Source organism: Panthera onca, chromosome A1, assembly GCF_046562875.1.
Source record: "Panthera onca isolate mPanOnc1 chromosome A1, mPanOnc1 haplotype 2, whole genome shotgun sequence".
In the NCBI taxonomy this organism is placed as follows: domain Eukaryota; kingdom Metazoa; phylum Chordata; class Mammalia; order Carnivora; family Felidae; genus Panthera; species Panthera onca.
The window spans coordinates 173,758,818-173,781,068 of NC_138339.1; the positions used below are offsets into that span (position 1 = coordinate 173,758,818).

Here is a 22,251-nt window from a genome sequence, read left to right on the forward strand (position 1 = left end):
TGTCTCTCTCTTCCCCTTCCTCTGTTCCTGTGTGTCTCACACCGTGTCCTGGTATCTAGTTGTGGCATATTTCGTGTGGGTAAAATAACAGCTTTTTTATTTAATAAATGGGAACACTGCTCTTTAACACGTTTTTATCCTGGCCACACAGAGCCACAACTGGAGCATGTCTTTGAACAGCCGCTTTCCTTATTGCAATTATTTCCATTTCCACCTTTGAGGACCGCTCTGGAGATGGGGTCCTTGAAGCCTGTGGTCTCTGGATCTCTAGCCTTTGTAGAAGTGATCCGTGGTCTTAATGCAGGTAGTCTTCTCCAGGCTCCCTATGGACCTAAAATTATTGGAGGGTCCCTGAGCTGGGAGAAAACACAGGGGTGAAAAACGGCTCAGAGAGGTGAAGCTCTTGGCTAGTTTTCCATGTCGTAGCTGGGACTACTAACTAGGTGGGCCTGAACCTTTGGACTTAAATTGCATTTGCATTAGATCTTTTGTTTCTTGACCCCAAACTAACCTGAAGGCTCTAATCTTACCCACATTCTGATAATTTACTCTTTTAAATGGGGTAAGCCTAGGAGATCCCAAGGGGGTGAGTATGCCTACGTTTGTTTTGATTGGTGTATTCACTTTGTGTGGGAACATCTCTTGGCCCTTTGGCCCCTCTGAAGGAAAGAGGACTATGGGTAGAAGAAGAAATTTGGATGTGGGTATGGTCAACAGTGGTGAAGCAGGCAAATGTCTCCTTAACTTCAGGCAGGGCAAGGAATTCTGAAGCACTTTCTGTTTGTGGATTTTTCACGTGAAAATGGGAAGATGAGGATTTTGGATGAAGCTATTTCCAACTTCCTTACTGCAGGGGAAGGAGTGCTTCTCTCTGTTTTACACCTGACAGTCCTGAAGCAGAGGTGAAGTTGCTTGGGATCACACAGCTATTTAGATGTAGAGCAGGATCCCAAAGCAGGCAGTCTGGCTCCTGAGCCTGTGTTTGTAACCGCTGTACTGAGCTGCTTCTGTTTGGACGCTTGTTCTTTTTTTTTTTTTTTAATTTTTTTTTTTTTTAACGTTTATTTATTTTTGAGACAGAGAGAGCATGAACGGGTGAGTGTCAGAGAGGGAGACACAGAATCTGAAACAGGCTCCAGGCTCTGAGCCATCAGCACAGAGCCTGACGCGAGGCTTGAACTCACGGACCGTGAGATCATGACCTGAGCCGAAGTCGGCCACTTAACCGACTGAGCCACCCAGGCGCCCCGGGACACTTGCTCTTAAATACGTGGAGAAGGCTAGTCCATACACACTTTTGGTCTTGCAGGCCGGAGTTTCTTAAAGTTACTGCTGTTGGAGATGAGATGGTGCTTGTGAAAGCTATCACCATGCTTTAGGGCACCTGTCCTCAAAGCCGGGCTCTTAACGGCTTTAGCATCTGCATCACCTGGGAGCTTGTTAGGGATGCAAATTCTCCAGCCCCCATTTCAGACCTGTTCTGTAAATTATGTAGAAACTCGGGGGGGGGGGGGGGTGGGTTTGAAACAGGTGCTGCAGGTGATGCTGATGGAAGGTTGAGCCTGGCTCGCTGCTTGAAGCCACCGCCCCCAGTGGCATTGTTATTCCAGTTTTAAAAAAGGGTTGTGCAAGTCTTTTGAGGTCAGATTGACCGTGATTGCTATCCTACGTTGGTTTATTTACCTTCTGCAATTCTAGGGCTTAAAAAAATTTTTTTTAAGTGTTTATTTAACTTTGTGAAAGAGAGAGATCATGAGCGAGCAGGGGCAGGGAGAGAGGGGGATACAATCCGAAGCAGTCTCCAGGCAGGCTCCAGGCTCTGAGCTGTCAGCACAGAGACTGACGCGGGGCTCAAACTCACATGAGATCATGACCTGAGCCAAAGTCTGATGGTCAACCAATTGAGCCACCCAGGCGCCCCTGCAGTTTTAGAGGTTTTAAAGTCGGAGGCCACCTTAGTGATTTCCATGTGTACCCTTCTGGCTGCAGGTGGGAAAGCTGAAATGAGCCCAGTCAGGGAGTACTGCCTGGAGATAAGGCCCAACTTGTAGAGAAAAGCCCTAGTTTTCAGCTTCTCATTGGATATTTGCTTTTCTTAAATTTCATCTGCTTTCTAAACTTGTGAACTGGTAGCTGTCTATCCAAATGATGCTGATAACTAGCTTTACTGACTTCTATACAAAACCCCCTTACTGGGGTTTTGGTGTTTTCACAGCACACTTTGGTCTTAGAGTCTAGGGGTCATACGTTTGTGGCTATTGGCAGTTGTTGTGGATTTTTGCTTTATTTAAACAATTTTTAAAAAATATTTATTTTTAAGTGAGAGAGGGTGTGCATGCAAGTGGGGGAGGGGCAGAGACAAAGGGAGACCCAGAATCTGAAGCAGGCTCCAGGCTCTGAGCTGTTAGCACAGAGCCTGACGTGGGGCTCCAACCCACAAGCTGTGAGATCATGACCTGAGCTGAAGTTGGACCCTTAACTGACTGAGCCACCCAGGTGCCCCTGTTCTATTTTTTAAGTAGGCTCTGTGCCCACCCAGTGTGGGGCTTGAACTCACAACCCTGAGATCAAGAGTTGCATGCCCTACAGACTGAACCAGCTAGGCATCCCTGTTAGGAATTTTTCAAAAGAATATATATATATATTTTTCTGTTTTTGTAAGAAATTTAAAACTACAGAAAAAGAAAGGAATATGGATGGTTTATTTTACAGAGAGCGTGAGTGGGGGGGGGGGGGGTGGGGGGAGGCGGAGAGAGAATCTTAAGCAGGCTCCTCCGTAGTCAGCATGGAGCCCAACTTGAGGCCCCATCCCATGAGCCTTTTGACCATGAACTGAACTGAAATTAAGGATCCAATACCCAATTGACCGAGCCTCCCAGGTGCCCCTGGATGATTTGTTTTTATTAGCCAAGTATATCTGCTGATGTTTTGGTTGTGTTTTCGTCTTCCTCCTAAAACTCTTGTGCATGTGTCTTTTCTACAAAACCAAGTAGTCCCCCCCCCCCCCCCCCCCAGCCAAATAGTTTTGGATCCTGATTCTTTCTTAATTTCCAATGGTTAACATTTATATATGGGCTTAAATCGTCAAAACAGTATATTTAATGATTGTGGTTTATTCAGTCTTTCACTTGTGTCGAGTACAGTTTATTTCTGATTATGATGCAATGCACGTCCATGTATCTTTGTGCGTCTTTCCTTTTTCTCTATTCCCCGAAGTAGAGTAAGTGGTGAAAGGCAAAATGATTTCTCAGTTTTGGACCAGTTGACCCTCAATATCGGCTTGTGTGCATGTTTCATTGTGAACTTTAAATACCTGAATTAAGGTGCTTAAAAGGTTAAAAATATCAAAGTTTTAATTTGAATTTGATTCATATAGATGGAGCTTTTTTTAAATATCTTTGAATTTGTGTTACATTTTTTCCCATGAGGCATTTATACCTTTTGAAATAACTTATAATAGTGCTTATCATATTTTTTCAGATTTTCATTTGTCTCAATTTAGATCAGAGTTGTTTTTTTTTTTTTTTTTTTTTCCAAATAATCTCTACACTCATTGTGGGGCTCAAACTCACAACCCGGGGATGAAGGGTTGCCTGCTGAACTGACTGAGCCAGCCAGGCACCCCTCCCCTACATAAATTTATGTGTCATTAATCGGGCTTTTCTTTCTGGTTTTTCCTTTTTTTTTTTTCTTTCTTTCTGGTTTTTCCTGTTGCTTCTGTAATAGATCTTTTTTAGATTCTGGCGTCATCTAAATCTCCATAAGCATTTTCTTTCTAATGTTAAAGGCAGCTAGAATTTCCTTTTGTATTTGGTGTAAGAGAGGCCCCATTTTTCCCCAGACAGCCCATTTTCTCATCATGGTTTATTGAATAATTCTTCCTCTTTTCCCATTATTGGAAGTAAATGGTGTGGTGTATCCAGCTGGGCACTAGATCGTCCTGTCCCTCAAGACTCCCTGGACATGTCCCCGGCTCCCCCGCTGCACAGCATCCCTGGGGGTGTGCTCTGCATTTATCCATCCACCCTCCTGCCTGTGGTTAGCAGCTCAGACCTGTCCCCAGAGAATGGGGTTGAGGAGGGTTTGGGCCACCGGAGAATGGCTTACATTCTCACTCCCCTGACACTGGCACAGTCGGTGAACTGTCATCTTGCAAAGTGAATGCTGTTGTGGAGATTGCCACTGGTGCCAGGGTAGACTCTCTGGAGACTTCTCAGAGAAGGCTGAGGATGCGAGGGAAGTGCAGATAATGCTGAGTGCTGTAATGGTTTCTAGAGGTTGGCTGCATTGGGCCCTCAGTGATTGGGAATGCAGACGTGTCATGTATTCATTTAGTTTAGTTTCTTTCCAAACAGTGGCTGTGGTGTATGTTATTAGGTAGCTGATAGTATTTTATTTTTTTTTTTTAAGAGAGAGCATGAGTGGGGTAGGGAGGCAGAGAGAGAGAGAGGATCTGATTTAAAAAAAATATATATAATTTATTGTTAAATTGGCTTACATACAACACCCAGTGCTCATCCCAACAAGTGCCCTCCTCAATGCCCATCACCCATTTCCCCTCTCCCCCCCCGCCCCCCCCATCCACCCTCAGATTGTTCTCTGTACTTAAGAGTCTCTTGTGATTTGCCACCCTCCCTCTCTGTTTGTAACTACTTTTTTCCCCTTCCCTTCCTCCATGGTCTTCTGTTAAGTTTCTCAAGATGCACATATGAGTGAAAACATAAGGATACTGTCTTTGATTTATTTCACTTTGCATAATACCCTCCAGTTTCATCTACACAGTTGCAAATGGCAGGACTTCATTCTTTCTCATTGCCAGGTAGTATTCCATTGTATGTATAAACCACATCTTCTTTATCCACTCATCAGTTGATGGACATTTAGGCTCTTTCCATAGTTTGGCTATTGTTGAAAGCGCTGCTATGAACATTGGGGTGCATGTGCCCCTGTGAATCAGAACTCCTGTATCCTTTGGATAAATTCCTAGTAGTGCTGTTGCTGGGTCGTAGGGTAGTTCTATTTTAAATTTTTGAGGAACCTCCACACTGTTTTCCAGAGAGCTGCACCAGTTTGCATTCCCACCAACAGTGCAAGAGGGTTCCCGTTTCTCCGCATTCTCGCCAACATCTGTTGTTGCCTGAGTTGTTAATGTTAGCCATTCTGACACGTGTGAGGTGTTATCTCAGTGTGGTTTTGATTTGTATTTCCCTGATGAGGAGTGATGTTTAGCATCTTTTCATGTGTCTGTTGGCCATCTGGATGTCTTCTTTGGAGAAGTATCTATTCATGTCTTCTGCCCATTTCTTCACTGGATTACTTGTTTTTCGGGTGTTGAGTTTGGTAAGTACTCTATTGATTTTGGATACTAACCCTTTATCTGATATGTCATTTGCAAATATCTTTTCCCATTCTGTCTGCCTTTTAGTTTTGTTAATTATTTCCTTTGCAGGGCAGAAGCTTTTTATCTTGATGTGGTCCCAATAGTTCATTTTTGCTTTTAATTCCCTTGCCTTTGGAGATGTGTCGAGTAAGAAATTGCTGTGGCTGAGGTCAAAGAGGTGGTTGCCTGCTTTCTCCTCTAGGGTTTTGATGGTTTCCTGTCTCACATTCAGGTCCATTATCCATTTTGAGTTTATTTTTGTGAATGGTATAAGAAAGTGGTCCAGTTTCATTCTTCTGCATGTTTTGCTGACCAATTCTCCCATCACCGACTGTCTTTTTTCCATTGGATACTCTTTCCTGCTTTGTCAAAGATTAGTTGGCCATACATTTGTGGGTCCAATTCTGGGTTCTCTATTCTATTCCATTGGTCTATGTGTCTGTTTTTGAGCCAATACCATGCTGTCTTGATGATTACAGCTTTGTAGTAGAGGCTAAAGTGTGGGATTGCGATGCCTCCTGCTTTGGTTTTCTTCTTCAATTATTTTGGCTATTTGTGTCTTTTGTGGTTCCATACAAATTTTAGGATTGTTCTAGCTTTGAGAAGAATGTTGGTGCAATTTTGATTGGGATTACATTGAACGTGTAGATTGCTTTGGGTATTATTGACATTGTAACGATATTCTTCCCATTCATGAGCATGGAAAGTTTTTCCATTTCTTTGTGTCTACTTCAGTTTCCTTCATAAGCTTTCTATAGTTTTCAGCATACAGATTTTTTACATTATTTGGTTAGGTTTATTCCTAGGTATTTTATAGTTCTTGGTGCAATTGTAAATGAGATCAGTTTCTTTATTTCTCTTTTGCTTCATTACTGCTGTATAGAAATGCAACTGATTTATGTACATTGATTTTTGTACCCTGTGACTTTGCTGAATTTATGTATCAGTTCTAGGAGTCTTGGTGGAGTCTATGGGTTTTTCCATGTAGAGTATCCTGTCTGCGAAAAGTGAAAGTTTGACTTCTTTGCCAGTTTTGATGCCTTTTATTTCATTTTGTTGTCTCATTGCTGATGCTAGGCAGGACTTCCAACACTATATTAAACAACAGTGGTGAGAGCGGACATCCCTGGCATGGTGTCCCTGATCTCACGGGGAAAGCTCTCACTTTTTCCTCATTGAGGATGATATTAGCTGTGGGCTTTTCATAAATTGCTTTTATGATGTTTAAGTATGTTCCTTCTATCCCGACTTTCTTGAGGGTTTTTATTAAGAAAGGATGTTGTATTTTGTCAAATGCTTTTTCTGCATCGATTGACAGGATCATATGGTTCTTTTTTTTTTTTTTTTTTTTTTTTTTAACTTTTACTTATTTTTGAGACAGAGAGACAGAGCATGAACCGGGGAGGGTCAGAGAGAGGCAGACACAGAATCTGAAACAGGCTCCAGGCTCTGAGCTGTCAGCATAGAGCCTGACGTGGGACTTGAACTCACGGACTGCGAGATCATGACCTGAGCTGAAGTCGGCTGCTTAACCAACTCAGCCACCCAGGCAGCCCTCTTTTCTTTTATTAATATGATGTATCACATTGATTGATTTGTGAATGTTGAACCAGCCCTGCAGCCCAGGAATGAATCCCACTTGATCATGGTGAATAATTCTTTTTCTATGCTGTTGAACTCGATTTGTTAGTATCTTATTGAGAATTTTTGCATCCATATTCATCAGGAATATTGGCCTGTAGTTCTCTTTTTTTGTTGGGTCTCTGTCTGGTTTAGGAATCAAAGTAATGCTGGCTTCATAGAATGAGTCTGGAAGTTTTCCTTCCCTTTCTATTTTTTTGGAATAGCTTGAGAAGGATAGGTATTATCTCTGCTTTAAATGTCTGGTAGAATTCACCAGGGAAGCCATCTGGTCCAGGACTCTTTATTTGTTGGGAGATTTTTGATAACTGATTGAATTTCTTCACTGGTTGTGGTCTGTTCAAATTTTCTATTTCTTTCTGTTTGAGATTTGGTAGTGTGTGGGTGTCTAGGAATTTATCCATTTCTTCCAGGTTGTCCAGTTTGTTGGCATCTAATTTTTCATAGTATTCTCCGATAATTGCTTGTATTTCTGAGGGATTGGTTGTGATAAATCCATTTTCATTCGTGATTTTGGGTCCTCAGGAGAGAGAATTTCAAGCATGGAGCCCACCGCATAGCTCAATCCCAAGACCCTGGGATCATGACCTGAGCCAAAGTGAAGAGTCATACACTTAACCTTCTGAGCCACCCAGGCACCCCCCAGAGATGTTTCATTTTAAACTAGGGCTTGGCACCATTTTCAAGATGCCCCCCACTTTTTTTTAAAGATTAAAAAAAATGTTTACTTTTGAGAGAGCACGCACAAGCAGGGGAAGGGGCAGAGAAAGGGGGGTCAGAGGATCCAAGACCGGTTCCCTGCAGAGAGTCTGATGCGGGGGCTTGAACTCAAAAACTATGAGATCATGACTTGAGCTGACGTCAGATGCTTAACCAACTATGCTACCCAGGCACCCCTGAAGGTTTTTTTTTGTTTTTTTGTTTTTTTTTTAAAGTACACTCTACACCTAACATGGGGCTCAAACCCACAACTTGGAGATCATGAGGTGCACGCTCTTCTGACTGAGCCTGTTTGGCATGCTCCCAAAATGCCTCTTAATGTTAATCTTCCGTTGTTTGTTACCAGAAATCCAGATGTTACTGATGGAGGCTGGGTTAGCTTTCCAGGGCCCTTTTTCTGGCCTCAGCCTGTTTGTGTCTTCAGCATTTAGTTTGAGGAGTTTTGGCAAATTTGTACAATAACTACAGCCTGAAGCAAAACACCCTTGTTGAAATTTACTAAGCCCCTGCAGTGAAATAAACAGTGTAACAAAATTTACTAAGTTTATCTCCTATAGCTTAAACTTAATTTTTTTGGGTCTTTATCTCTATAGTTTCTGCATCTGCTCAACATAAAAGGGGTTAACTAGTGTTCATTCAGCTAATTTGCCTTTCTGAGTCCTCCAGGGGATCCCCTCCCTCCTCGCACATCTCCCAGGCTGCACCTGCTCTGTGGGGTGTGGAACCCAGGGTCCTTGTGTGCAACATGAGCCTTTATCCTAAATCTTAACCTGTAACTTTTCAGTGGAGCCAGGACACCCTGTCTGATACCACCAGAATGTCTCTGGGCAGGGGGGGGGTGTTCTTTGTGTGAGCTCTGAGCCTGTGCAAGTATTTTCAATGTTTCTATGCTGATGAATTGTGCAGAAGTGGTTGGCAGTGATGCAGTGGGAAGGTCTAGGCTTTGGAATGGACCCAGCTCTTATCTCTGGCCCTGCAAGTTCTTTGTGGCTGCATGTAAATGAATATCTGAGCCTTAAAATTGGGAGACGGGGATGATCGTTAATGCAGGTCACCTAGAAGTCACCTAGTCCAGAGTTAAAGCCTCAGGTTGTTATGGCCAGGGGGCTCCTAAAGACTGGAATATAAGTTTTAGATCCATTTAAAGATTGATCCAATTATTTTTATTTTAAAAATATTTTTAATCTCTACATGCATCGTGGGGCTTGAATTTGTAATCTCAAGATCAGGAGTTGCATGCTCTACCAACTGAGCCAGCCAGGTGCCCCAAAGATTGATACACCCAAAGAGATTAATTCTTTTATATATATTTATATATTATTATATATTATTATATTATATATATATATTATATATATTAATATATATTATTTATATATATTATGTACATACAGTGACACAACCAAAAGTATAAGTTAGAGAGTAAGACGAATGTTTTTTAGAAGTTAAAACTCACGTTATCTGTTTCAGCAGTATTTTATGAGATGCCCATAAAAATACAGATGAGGAACCTTCCCTTTCTCTAGGTATTCTAGTTCTGATTGGTGTGGGTGGGATTTGGGGATCTACATTTTAAGTTCCTGCTGGGCACTTAGGGGGGTGGAGGATGCTTAGTCCTCCTGAGATGGGTCCATTTAGATAACAATACAGATCGTAACTAACACCTATTGGATGCTTCCTGTGGGCTCAGAATTTTTTGCTCACTGGTTTACGTTTAATGTCCCTGTTAATCCTCAATTGTATAAGACCGTGAATATGTCATACTGGAGGAAATCCAGGCCCAGAGGGGTTATGTAACTTGTCTGGGACCTGTAGCGAGGAGGAGGGGGAAGTCACTGCCCCAACTGGTACCCTGCCCACAGTCCTCAGCACACACAGTGGCCACCTGTTCTCAGGTTCCTGTTTTTGTCTGCCTGCCTTTAGCTCCGACAGGTTAACACTGGTTGACCAAAGAAATAAATGAGTATGCTGACTATCCAGCAGATATTTAAAAGTCATGTTAGTGAGTGAATTTGCTCTTCACAGATGTTCGTCTGTGAAACACATTTTCCTACCCTGTCTCCATCATGCCGTCTCCTGAATTGCCATGTGTTTTCTTGTCCATCCAGTTATTAAGACATGAACCTGTCCATTTTTTTAAAAATTTTTTAAATGTTTATTTTTGGGAGAGAGAGAGAGAGAGAGAGAGAGAGAGAGACAGTGTGTGAGTAGGGGAGGGGCAGAGAGAGAGAAGAAGACACAGAATCTGAAGCAGGCTCCAGGATCTGAACTGTCAGCACAGAGCCCGAAGCAGGGCTCGAACTCATGAGCAGCGAGATCATCACCTGAGCCGAAGTTGGACGCTTAGTCGACTGAGCTGACTGAGCCACCCAGGGGCCCAGAACCTGTCTGTTCTCAAGGACTTTGTCTTCTGACATCAAATCCCATTGATTCAACTTTAGACATGCCCTTTGAGTCCTTCATTCAGCAAGTGTTTCCTGAATGTGAGTGTGTGAGCCCAAGGGAAGGTGGACACCTCTGAGCCTGTATCCCTCTCCTGTTCCAGCCTCAGCTCATGCTCTTGGCTTTTCTTCCTCCCAGCGGATCTTCCTACTTCCAGTCTTTACCCTAAAACAAATCCCTGCCATCCTCCTGCTTAAAAACCTCTGCTACTCCTTACTGCTTTCAAGAACAGTTCTTAAGAGTGGTATTTAGAATTCTTCAGAACCTGCTTTTTGAGTCTCCTCTTCAACAGTTTCTCACTATGAGAGTTTTCTGATGAGGTGAGGCAGATTTTGTAACTATTCTGCCTGTGCAGGTCCCCCAGAGCCAGGATTGGGGTCCTGACTGAAGAGAGGCAGCTGGCTCTCAGTGAACCCCTGGGTTCACAACCAGGGTTGTGGGAGCGGATGGGGGAGAGCAAGGCTGAAGCCTGTGTGGCTTTCCCAGCACCATTGCCCGAGGCACATTTATACAGCACTGAGCCCTGATCCTGGTTACAGTGGAACAGCGCGCCCCATCTGAAGCTAAAAGTGCCTGGGGATAAATCTGACTCTACGACTCCCCTGACCATGGGCAAATGAAGTGGGAATAATCGTCCGCATCCCATAGGGTTGTTGAGAATATGAAATGAACCAGACACTGGTAAACAGAATGGTGTCTGGCAGATAGTGAGCAGTGAATACATATGAAATGGTAGCTATGTTACCTTAGCGTTTGTAACCTAACATTTTTGTTTGTGTATTGCCGTACTTTATTTCCTAGGTAGCGAATCAATGTAAATTTCAGAATCTCATTTCTTACCCAAGGAACATAATCTGGGGCTTGGGGGGAGAGCTGTTGGCATCCTGAAATCAGAATTTTTTAACAGGATTCTGGGTGACTCAGATGCTTAAGGTTTGGGAACCACTTTTCTGAACTCTTTCTCAGCCCTTAAAATCCATCTCTGTTTGAGAGCACAGTGGGAGGCCAGGGGTACTGATTCAGCCCCTTTGTGGTTTAGGTAATTCGTTCAGCCAACATTTGAGTGCCTTTTTCATTGCGGCATTCAAATTCATAAAAATAACATTCCTGTTCTCAAAGCGCTCACACAGTCTTGTCTGTTTAATTCTGTAAATAGTGCTAGTTGCTGAACAAAACAAGCCCCAAATCTTAGTAATTGAGTTAAAAAACAAAACAAGCCACACTTAATCTCATGTTTATAGTCTGTTTGGGGTTGGTGGCAGTGGGGAACCACACTGTACATTTGTTCAGTCGCTGGACTTTTCATGTCTTGTGGCTTGGTCCTTGGGTGCTCTCCATTGAGTCCTCTTTATTCAGCTGGAAAGAAGTTGTATGTGGCTGGTTTCTGTGTTCGTGGCGTGGAAGTGACCTACGTCATTTACACTCACATTTCGTGGGCCAGGTGTCAGTCACCTGGTCACCTCTGACCATAAGGTGGACTGGGAAGTGTGTTCCATGTGTCTAATCACAACACGTCAGGTGTGCGCTGTTGTAGGGCAGAGTTGTGCTCCCATGGTAGCGGTTGCATGAGGAAGGTGGGCGTGTGTGGGACACAGATTTGTGGAAAAGGGGTAGTGTGTCCTGAGAACATCGAGAAGTGTTGTGGATGCCCCTCAGTCATCTTGCCCCTCCCTGCCACCTCGTAGTGTTTGATACAGTCGTTCAAGACCCCTTTTACATCTTAGCCAACCAACTTTCATACTTACCTCTTCTCCCCAGTCTTGTACTGCATGGACTTAGTTTCTCATTCCATTTCCTGGTTCCATGGCCACTTCTCTGCTGGCCTCTTCATGGGGCTAGTTTCTGTCTGCTCTTTTTCCCCAAGCTAGCTCCTGTCTGCCCTACTTCCAATGTCAGGGAATTATATGGTTGGACAGTAGAGTTCTTCACTCATACTCAGTACAGGAATCCCTTCCAGACATTGTGCAGTGGGCAGTGTCTCTTATGCCTTCATACCGAAATACCAGAAATGTTGTATTAAGCCAGTTTTCTTTTGGGCAGTTTCTAACCATCTGTATCTCGTGTGTGTGTGTGTGTGTGTGTGTGTGTGTGTGTGTGTGTGTGTGTGTGAGAGAGAGAGAGAGAGAGAGAGAGAACACAGCACATTGACTCCCCCCCCCCCCCCCTCACATGGTGGCCTTGTGGTATTCAAAGACCACTGTCATGGACCCATTAAATATTTCAGAGAATTGTCTCTAGTTCCTAGGATGCCTTTAAATGGCAGGGTTTTCAGACCCTCTTCCATCTGGTCGAACTGAATGTGCCTTGGTTTATCAATGTCTTTATATTAATGTGGCTTCTAGAACTAGACCTACTATTCTAGGTTTGCCCTGGCCAGAGGTAGTATTTTAACACTTTGACAATTTAACAAATATTTTTGAGTGCTTACTACACTCTAGGTAATGTTCTAGACTAGGGGTTGGCAAACTGTGACCTGTAGGTCACATCCAGCCTACTGTCTGTTTTTGTAAATAAAGTTTTATTGGAATGAGGCTATGCTCATTCATTTGTATATTGTCTGTGGACTACAACAGTGGAGTCAGGTAGTTGCAACAGAGACTGTATGACCTGCAAAGCCTAAAATATCTATTTTTTTATTCCTATTCTATTTCTATCTGTTTCTAGCCATAATTATGATCTAGTTCTTTATAGAAAATGTTTGCCTGTCCCTGGTCCAAATTTTCAGGATATAACAGTGAACAAGATAGGTAACAGTCACTGCCTTCACTTGACTTAAATTCTAGTGGGAGAACAAATAATAAACAAGATAAATAGGTAAAACATAGTAGGTTATAGGTGCTAAGAAGAAAAAATGAGGCAGGGAAAGGGGTCAGGAGTATGTGTATGGGAAAGAGAGGTGGCAGTTTTAGTCAGGGTGGCAAGGGACAGCTTCACAGAGAAGTCCTGCACATTCTGGGGGAGTAGCCAGTGCAAGAGAGGAGGTCTGGAGGGCTCTGTTGGCCATTGGAGGTCTTTGGCTTTACTTGGAGTGAAGTGGGGACCACTGGAGAGTTTTGAGAAGAGACACGACATGGTCTGCTCAGGATTTAGTAAGATTATTCTGGCTGCTGTATTGAGAATAGACTGAAGAGCGCCATGGGCAGAAGCAGGGAGACCGGCAGGAGATTCCATGGTGGTTCAGGCAAGAGGTGAAAGTGGCTTTGACCAGCAGGATGGTGGGAGTGGCGGTGGTGTGGAGTTGGATTCAGGGAAGAGCTTATTCGAAGGTAGAGCTGGGCATCTTGGATATTAGGCTGTGGAACTTGAGAGGAAGAGACAGGCAGCGTTGCCTCTGGGTTCAGCCTGAGCACCTGGAAGGATGGAGTCGTCATGAAATTGAGCTGCTGAAGGCTGCAGGAGGACCGGTTGGAGAAGAGCAGGAGTTTGGTTTTGATCATGTTAAGTTTGAGATGCCTGCTGCACACTTAAGTAGAGAGGTTGAGTAGGCAATTGGTCATGAGTCGGGGCTCAAAGGAAGAAGTCTGGGCTGGAGGTGAAATTTCGGTATTGTGAGCAGTGTGTGCAGTTGGGATATATTGGACACACGGTCAACTGACGTCAGAGTCCCTGGGACTTATCCACACGCAAACCTCTGTTGTATCTCTGTTTAAGTTCATTTTGTTGATGTCAGAGTTCAGCATCTCATTGTTGTCAGTTGGAAGTTCTTTGAAAACTTTTGTAGTCTGAATGCCAGAAAGGGCAAGTCTTGGAACAGTCCTGTGGGTTGTGGCTCATCCACTAATGAACACTGGGGAGTAGATTAAGTTGGCCACAGTTGTTGGGGGAGGTCATGTTATCTGTCTTATGGGAGTCCAGAGGTATTGTATCTACTGGGTAGTCATTCTGAAATCCTACAAAAAAGGAATTGAGGTTAGGTTGGCATGATTTCCCATTTTGTTAAAAAAAAATTATTTTAATAAAAAAGCTTTTAGAAAGCATGTGAGCAAGGAGAGGGACAGAGACAATCTTAAACAGGCTCCATACTCAGCACGGAGCCCGATGAGGGGCTCAATCCCACAACCCTGGGATGATGACCTGAGCCAAAATCAGAGTCGGATGCTCAACCCACTGAGCTACCCAGGTGTCCCATGCATGATTTCCTCTTAATGCAAGCTGGCTCTTGTGAAGTCTTGCTTAAATGTACTTGCAGATGCCTCCTTCAAAAGATTGTGGATGTGTATCATTTCTATTAAGCTTGCTAGTTCTCTTGTGTGGTAAGTTCTTACTAGTTAATACATAGCAGTATCTCAACCCTCACAAAAAATGAATTGCCTGGGCCCTCCGTAGGTAAACTTGAATTATCTCTGGGGGTGGAACCCAGGCATCAGTATTTCAAAAATATTCCCTGTGAGTTTCTGATGGACACTGAAGACCAAGAACCACTGACTGATTAACAGTTTCCCAAAGATCAGTCACCTTTCTGTGCATATTTCCATTTTTCTGGTCAAGGGTCCTGAACTGCTCTCATCCTCAAAGCATGAGATCCTTTGCTGCAGGTTCCTCTCAGAGCATGAGAACTGGTACCATAGGGTGTATTTTCAACCCCATGTGGACTCAGCAAGTGATTGGAGAGGAAGGGGGCTTGGTATATGGAAGTCTTAGAGATACTCCGTTCTTAGATCTTTATCTAACTCCTTGTTGAAGCTGGCCGTGTCCTCCTTTTGCCCAGACAGGACATCCGGGAGCTTGGAATTGAGTCAGGTCTGACTGTTTCCAGAGCACGAGCTTCCGCCTCCATGTTGCTGTGTTTATTTTTTCCTCCTGGTCAGACAAGGATGCCTGGATTGATTGAGTTTAGGAGGGTAATTGAGTGGCTATCCCACATTTGTCAATTAAAAGCTTGTGAATATAAAACTGCCCACTTAGGCGCCTGGGTGGCTCAGTTGAGCGTCCAACTTCAGGTCAGGTCATGATCTGACGGCTCCTGAGTTCCAGCCCTGTGTTGGGCTCTGTGCTGAGAGCTTAGAGCCTGGAGCCTGCTTCAGATTCTGTGTCTCCTCTCTCTCTCTCTCTCTCTCTCTCTCTCTCTCTCTGCCTCTCCACCACTTGCTCTTTTTAAAAAAAAAAAAAAATTTTTTAAAACTACCCACCTAATGAATTTTATTTGCAGATGTTTATTGGTACATTCTATTGGTCAGAAGGTGACTGAGATTGTATGATAAGCCCAATTGACCACCTCTTTTAAAGTCTTCTATTGAAGCCATTCTTCACAAAGTGGCCCGTGTGCGTTTCTGTCTGTCCTTAATGTAAGAATTTGTAGAAGGGAGATTTATTGATGGCCTAAAATTTTAGGCTGGGCCTTCTTCTCAGTGTCACAGAACCAAATGCGGTATTTATGAGAACTCTGAATGTTCATTATACGCTATTTGTTCACCTGTAAAACAGATAAATGTATTTTTATTTTTAATTAGTTAATTTTAAAGTTTATTTTGAGAGAGAGGGAAAGAGACAGCAGGAGTAGGGGGAGGCAGTTGTGGGGGGGGGGCAGAGAGAGGGAGAGAGGGAATGAATGAATCTGAAGCAGGGTTCTGTACTATCAGCGCAAAGCCCAATGCTGAGCTTGAGCTTCCAAAACGTGAGATCATGACCTGAGCTGAAACCAAGAGTCAGATGCTTAACAGACTGAGTTGAGCCACCCAGGTCCCCCCCCCCCCCCCCCCCAGCCCCGACTCCCATTTTAAGTGAATTTTCCGTTACTCGGTTTCCCAGGAGAGAGCATCAGACTAGAGCCAGAGGACCTGGGTGCTAGTCCGTGATCGTGTACTTATTAGTTGTGTGACCTTTGGCAAGACACATAATCATTTCAGGCTTCAGTATTCTCTTCTACAAATTGGGAAAATTAAACTTAATCTCGGTATGTTCTCGAAGTTATGTTTTAAGTATAATAAACGAATAGAATTCTCTACACTTATTTTTCATCCCCACTTGTAGTCTGGCAGGGCAAGTTAGCAGGGAGGTGTTGTGGAAGTGGTATCGTGTGTAATGTCTATCTCCGATGCATGGAGAAGTGACCTGTTCGCAACTGCTCCACAGAGATTAAGATCTATTAAAAAAAACAGCCACAAAGGAGAATATAATTTATACCCAGAACTGGGCAACTAGCTGTGGAAGCACTTTGAAAATTATAAGGTGAGGGGCACCTGGGCGGCTCAGTCTGTTCAGTGTCTGACTTTGGCTCAGGTCATGATCTCAGGTCATGTTCTTGAGTTCGAGCCCCACATCAGACTCTGTGCTGACAGTTCAGAGCCTGGAGACTGCTTTGGATTCTGTGTCTCCCTCTCTCTGCCCCTCTCCTGCTCATGCGTTCTCTCTCTCTCTCTCTCTCAAAAAAATAAAAACATTAAAAAAAGAAAGAAAATTATAAGGTGGTGGTAACTACATCCACCAGAAGTCTTCTAGAAAGCAGTTTCACAGCAGAGCAAAGTGGTTGAAACTGCTCAGGTCCTAGCTTCTGGCACCTGCCTTTCCGTTAATGGTGCCAACACTCTGATCTCCAACCCTGCAGAGCTGTGAGAGACTACATTTTTGTTGTTTAAGTCACCCTGGCTGTGGTATTTTGTTAGGGAGCCCAAGCCGACCGAGGCACCCCACATGCCCCACGGAGATCTTGGTTGGAGTTAGTGCCCCTGGTTGTCATTGATCAGAGCTGTTTTGTTTTGTGGTCATTTGTGCGTTATTACACTGAGTCACTAAGGATTCTGACCCCGCAGCCTTAACCTTCTACTTGACCTGCTTATCATAGACCTGCTGACTCCCAAATTTTGATTCGAATTCAGGTAAAAATCCCCGAAACTTTTCAGACTTGGTGGCCATCCCCTTCAGCCCTTCAGAGTACCTTACTCAGGAGGAGAAGGAGTTCTGTCCCTGGACAGGCAGGCGGGTGTTCCAAGGACCATTCCTGCTCTTGACGTTAGATCACTCACTACTGTTGCTGTTAGTGTCCCAGAACCAGGTTTGTGCATCTGGTGAAGGGCCGTCTAGTGTAAGTTAGGTTCTTTAAGGCGGTGAGATAACTCAGACTCGTGCTCTGAACTTTCTCTCTTACGTCTACATGCAAATTTAACCAAATGGTTTTGCTTCTGGGAAAGCCCCATGCAAGTCCTTCGTGTATCCAGTATTAATATTGGGTAACAGATGGCCCGGTTCGCGGGCAAACCCGGAAGCCTCTTGCCTCTCCCCCTTTTGAATATGATGCATTTTACGGTTTTCCTTGAAACCAGTATCTTGAAGAGAAAATTAGTCCCTCTGAGTAAGCCAAATTAGGATCCTCTCCCTCCTTTCTCCTCTCTCTGTCTCTCTCTGTCTCTCTCTCTCTCTGTCTCTCTGTCTCTCTCTCTCTCTCTCTCTCTCTCTCTCTCTCTCTCTCTCTCCCTTGAGTGGATGTTGGTCATCTCTGCTAGGAGCCGCTCAGAAAGTGAATTGAAGTCTTGCAGGGAAATTCTTTGCGGCTGCCTCATCTGCACGGTTCCTCGCGAGGGCGGGATTCCTTTCCTGTAAGGGGGAGGCACCGGCTCTGAGAAGCTTCCAGGAAGGATGAGGTGCAGCAGGAAGGAATCCCACAGAGCAGCCGACTCACACGCGCTTTTGAAGAGGGAATGAATCGCCTTTGGCTTCTCGGAAGCCCCGTCTCCCCCTCCCCCCCCCCCCCCCAGGGCAGAGCAGAGCGAGAGCAGCGTCGCTACTAAACGTCAGGCCGCGGGGAAGGTGGTGCGTGAGGGGGCGGGGCTCGCCTCGGTCAGATGAAACTCGGACTGGAAAATTTGAGGTGAACCGGAGGCAGGCTGACATGAGCTAGCCCTGGGTCACGCAGACAGAAGGTCTGGTTCAAAGCCATTACGCGGTTTCCTCTCTCACAGCAAATTCCTGGCAAGAATTTCAGGCAAGAGGTGGACGTGAGCGCGGCGCCCTTTGTGCTGAGGGGCCGCCCGCACCAAGCTGGGTGGACACTGTAAAGACGAGGGAGGCTGGCACGTTCTTCCAGGACCCTCGCCCCCAGGCGGGCGGCCTAGTGGCCGCAGCTCCTCCCCGTGGCTCCTGGGGAGCTGGTGGCGGCTGGGGGTCCCATGCCACGCTTCCTGCCCGTTCTGTGCTCCCTTCTTCCTCCCGCCCCGTGTTCCCACCCGTCATGCTCTCTGGAACCATCTCTGCTCCCTCCGCCCCGTCGCATGCTCAGCCCTGTTTACTGGTTTCCACGGAAATCCATCGGCAGTGGGGTTTGGGGATTTTTGGAGATGGAGGTGGAGGAGTATTGGGTGGGCTTTGCCCCGTTCCCCTCCATGTTCTCTCAGTTCCCTTCCCTCTCTGATGTTCCCTCCCACCCCCCCCCCCCCCCCACCCCCCATCGTGGGCACAGCCCTTCTGATCACTCCAGGACTTTGAGCAGTTTTCCATCTTACTGTGTCAGTTCCTGCAGAGCTACCTCAACCGTGATAACGTTTGCCTCCAGCCGAGGAAACAGGCGCAGAGGTTGAATTTTGCGCCCAGAGTAACGCGACTTAGTAAATGGAGCGGACGGGGCTGTGTGGCCAGCTTCAGCGGCAGAAGTCACATGCAGAGGTCCTCGGAGGGCAGAAGAGGGAGAGTTACATTCAGGCGTGGGTTAGCATCAGGAGCTGGTGTGGTGCAGGAATGCCTTCTGGGGACAGGTGGTGCTTGTAAAACTACATGGTGTTTTAGTTTGTGCAGAAATTCTCCTTCCTGTCCTTAAATCCCTAAAAGAAGCGCACCTCCAGAAGCATATTGCATTACAGACAATGACTTCTTTCCCTGGGCTGAGCGATCCCGTGTGGATATTCAGGCCCTGCCTTGACTTCAGACGTGGCCCCTGGCTCCTGATGGATTTTATCAGCCTTGGGTCCGATTGTAGAGAAAAGGGTTTGTGTTCTTTGTTATCCGGGTCTCCTAATAGGCCACCATCCTATGTGTTATTCTGGCATCTTTGTTCTTTAAGGATGTACATGGTTTGGTGTGCCAGCCCTTCTCCTACCCCCGCCCTGGCCACAAAAGGAAAAGAAACCCTACTTTGATTGGGTAGGAAATCAGATTAATAATAACATTTTGACGGCTGAGAAAGTTACAGGGAGAGCGTGTGGTCCTGGAGGCGGCCCTTCACAGACCAGGCTGCAGGAGCGTTGACAGGAACGTCTCATGGGTGGTCCAGTTCGTGCGGGCTGGAGGGACAATACCCAAAGGGTTCTCCCAGGGTGTATGTGAGTCCAGCCGTTGTAGTCAAGCACTTAGCTTCGCAGTGTGAGACAGAGCAAGCTGGACAGGAGGCCACGACCAGGGGTCTGTGCTGAGCTGTCTGGGAACCAGGAAAGTCCCCCAAGGTGACACAGACCTTCACTGTCATGGCTGGCTTGGCTGATCACCTGGTTCCAGAACTTTTGGGTGGGCTGATGCCTGAGGGGCCCTACACTTGGGGTCTGCGGAGCTGATGGAGGCTGAGAAGTGGTGTGTTTCTACTTCACCATGGCCAATTAACTGTGTGTGCTCTTGGCCAGATCCAGTCCGAGCCAGTTTCTGTATTCATCGATGGAACATACTGCTTACTAGTAACTCTGTGGGTGGACAGGAGGGGTCCTGAAGCCCAGCCACTGCTCCCAGATTCCCTCATTCACTCCCTTCTCCAGGACACTACAGGACAATCTTTTCTGACCTCTGCTCAATTAGAGGCAAATGCTTAGTGTTTCGCCCTTTTTCTGTAAGTGCCTTAGACCTTAGGGCTTCCTACTTGCTGTTCTTTTTGCTTGGAACACGCTGACCCTGCTCTCGTCCTTGGGGTCTTGGTCCACGCCTGGCCTCTGAGAGCCCGGCCTCCTCTCCCTAGCCAGCCTAGCCATCCCGTCCTCAGCCACATACATCTCTTTGCTTTATTTTCTGTCTGATCATGGTCATTGTTCTGAACCTCCCTTAGTTTGGTTGTCCCCTGCTTCCCTTCCTGAGTGTGAGCTCTGTAGAAGATGCTATCTGTGGTCTAGAATCTAGAAAAGTGCTTGTCCCGTGGTGGACAAGCACTTAAGACTTCATTTGAATTAGTGAATGTTAAAATTCCTGTTTCTTACAGTCCTGTTGTTGAGATTCCTGGTTTAAAAAAAAAAAAGTGAGTTGGGGGTTGCATTTTATTTTTTAATTTTTAAAAATTTTAATTTTTTAAAAAAATTGTTTTTAATGTTTATTCATTTTTGAGAGAGAGAGCGCAAGCAAGGGAGGGGCAGAGAGAGAGGGAGACACAGAATCCGAAGCAGGCTCCAGGCTCTGAGCTGTCAGCACAGAGCCCGACATGGGGCTTGAACCTACTAACCATGAGATTGTGACCTGAGCTGAAGTCAGACGCTTAACCTGTTGAGCCACCCAGGCGTCCCCCCCCCCCCCCCCCGCCTTTTTAATTAATAAAGTTGTCGCACACATGCTGTGCTTTGAGAGCGTTGGAGGGCTGCTTCTGCAGGGATGAGGGAGGAAGATGTCATTTGGCTCTGGCCTCTTTGGAGGGAGAAAGGAGGTGCATCTCCTCTGCTCCTGGGTTACACAGTTGGGTGCTCACTGTTGTTCTCCACTCTTGCAGGGCGTATGTGGGAGGAGCAGTCTGTCTTCCCTCTGAGTCCCCTTCCTCCTGATGAAGTGCAGGTGACCTTCATGGAGGGATGAGGAGCAGAGGGGCTTGCTAGAGCGACTCGGATTTGCCTGGGAACGGCATTCAGATGGCTGGGGTTGATTTAGGACGGGGGACAGAGGACGGATGGGAACCAGGGGTGACAGGCCGTGTGTAAAGTATCTCCGTGTGGTATTCCCTTCACTTACTGACTAAACCCGCTTGTGTTGTTTTCAGTTGTCTTTTTTTTTTTTCCCACCACTGAATTTTTGTGGTTATAGGAAACGTTTTTCAAAGCGAATGGGAGGAGATCCTAAGATTATTAAGAAAGCTGTTTTAGCATGTCCTGAGATTCCCTATGGAGTTTTCCCTCTTCTGCTTCCTACGGAGTAAGCCCTTTAACAGACCGTGTACAGAGGCTTTTCAAAGGATATTTTTGTTCTTTCTGAATACGCAGCTATTCAAGCTGAGGGTTGGTATGTTTGTAGTTGACCTAATGTTTCAAAGAATGAACTAGTTTAGCTGGAATTTTCCTAAAAGCTGTCCCATTGACATAGTATTGCCTAAATAGAAAAGTGTATGATTTATAATTAGCTTTCCCCCCCCCCCCCCCCTTAACTCTGAATAACAGGCAGAGAGGTTCTTACATTTTAAGTTGGTGTTATCGTTTTTGGACAGCTGTTCTCCATGTTGTGTATAAAATACGGTACACACCGGTCTTCTTTTTTCTGGTCCAATTGTTTTTGCTTGTCAGAAGTGGCCGACGCATTCCGTATTCCAGGTCTGGAATCACTGCTGAGAGTTCTAAACCGATGCCTAGAAGAGAGATGGAAGGGGATAGTCCTGGAGGACTGATTTGGTGTGGAAGAGCAGTTTCAAGTTCAGGGCCAGCCCGAGCAAGCAAGCACCCGGAGACTTTTTGATCACACCTTCACTTCTGCCTTGGGGCTGTGAGAGCCTTGTATGTTTTGTTTATGGACTTTAAGCAATCTGTTATTACCTTGTGGATAATTACCAGAAATATGAAATCATATGTGTTTATTAACCCTTTGCCTTTTCTCCTAAATCTAGGGTGGGGACATTATAAAAATTAAAGGAAAAACTAGGCTCTACTATGTTAATTTGTTATTGTGTTTACTTGAAGTAAAATCTTAGCTGTGTAACCACCTGTCCTTTCCCTCCACACTTCGTACCGTTTGCCAAAAAATAATTTTGGATTGTACGGCAACCCAGGCAAGGGGCTGACGTCTCCATCAGTGTTCCACTGGGGCCTTAAATAATAAAACTCGTTTTGCTGTGTGATGATCTAGAGAGAAATCTGATGGCCAGGCCAGAGGAGAAGGGAGCTTGGGCAGAAATAATAGCCCAAGCAGACACGTTAATAAAATCCTGGCATCAGCTGGAAAAAGCCTGGAGAGAGCAAGAGGGTCTGTGGTGC

At 45.3% G+C, this 22,251-nt stretch overlaps 1 protein-coding gene and 1 long non-coding RNA gene across 5 annotated transcripts in view; one reads left to right on the top strand and one right to left on the bottom strand.

Moving 5' to 3' along the window:
* Positions 1-22,251, top strand: part of ABCC4 (ATP binding cassette subfamily C member 4 (PEL blood group)) — a 284,074-nt gene that overhangs the window by 24,970 nt on the left and 236,853 nt on the right. The gene's annotated exons all lie outside the window — the stretch shown is intronic.
* LOC132681916 (uncharacterized) lies at positions 13,269-21,573 on the bottom strand. The gene is made up of 2 exons (XR_009611315.3): positions 21,461-21,573; positions 13,269-14,073 (listed from the first exon to the last, which is right to left on the bottom strand). It is a non-coding gene; the product is annotated as an uncharacterized LOC132681916 (long non-coding RNA).